Source organism: Colobus angolensis, unplaced genomic scaffold (genome assembly GCF_000951035.1).
Source record: "Colobus angolensis palliatus isolate OR3802 unplaced genomic scaffold, Cang.pa_1.0 Scaffold8, whole genome shotgun sequence".
NCBI classification, from domain to species: Eukaryota; Metazoa; Chordata; class Mammalia; order Primates; family Cercopithecidae; genus Colobus; species Colobus angolensis.
The window spans coordinates 10,067,801-10,068,572 of record NW_012121820.1 but is presented as its reverse complement, the minus strand read 5'-3'; positions in this window follow the sequence as shown (position 1 = coordinate 10,068,572).

Here is a 772-nt window from a genome sequence, read left to right as displayed (position 1 = left end):
TATGAAATATAAAATACGACATATTTATATTTATATAAAATACGATGTTTTATATTTATATAAAATACAATGTTTTATATTCTTGGCCAAGCTGGTCTCAAACTCCTGATCTTAAGTGACTCACCCACCTCAGGTTCCCAAAGTGCTGGGATTACAGGCATGAGCCACTGCGCCTGGCCAATATAGTTCTCATTATGTGCCAGGCACTGTTTTTGGTGCTTTACACATATTAATTTATTTAATCCTATAACTACCTACAAAGTAGGTACCAGCATAGTGATTAAGAGCATAGACTCTAGAATCAGACAGGCCAGGTTTGAATCCCAGCTCTACCATTTACTAGCAGTGTGACCTTGGGGAAGTCTGTGCCTCAGTTTCCCCATCTGCTAAAAGAGGATAATCCCAGTATCTACCTCATAGAGTTGTTACGAGGATTAAATGAGTTATAATTTATAAACAGAATAGTGGCTGGTAAAAACTATCTAAAACTTTGATAAATCTAATTTTTCCAGGTGAGAAAACTGAGGTACAGAAGAGTTAGGTAATTGTCTGGGCATGATGGCTCATGCCTGTAATCTCAGCACTTTGGGTGGCTGAGTCAGGTGGATCACCTGAGATCAGGAGTTCAAGACCAGCCTGGCCAACATGATGAAAACCTGTCTCTACAAAAATACAAAATTGGCCGGGCGCGGTGGCTCAAGCCTGTAATCCCAGCACTGTGGGAGGCCGAGACGGGCGGATCACGAGGTCAGGAGATCGAGACCATCCTGGC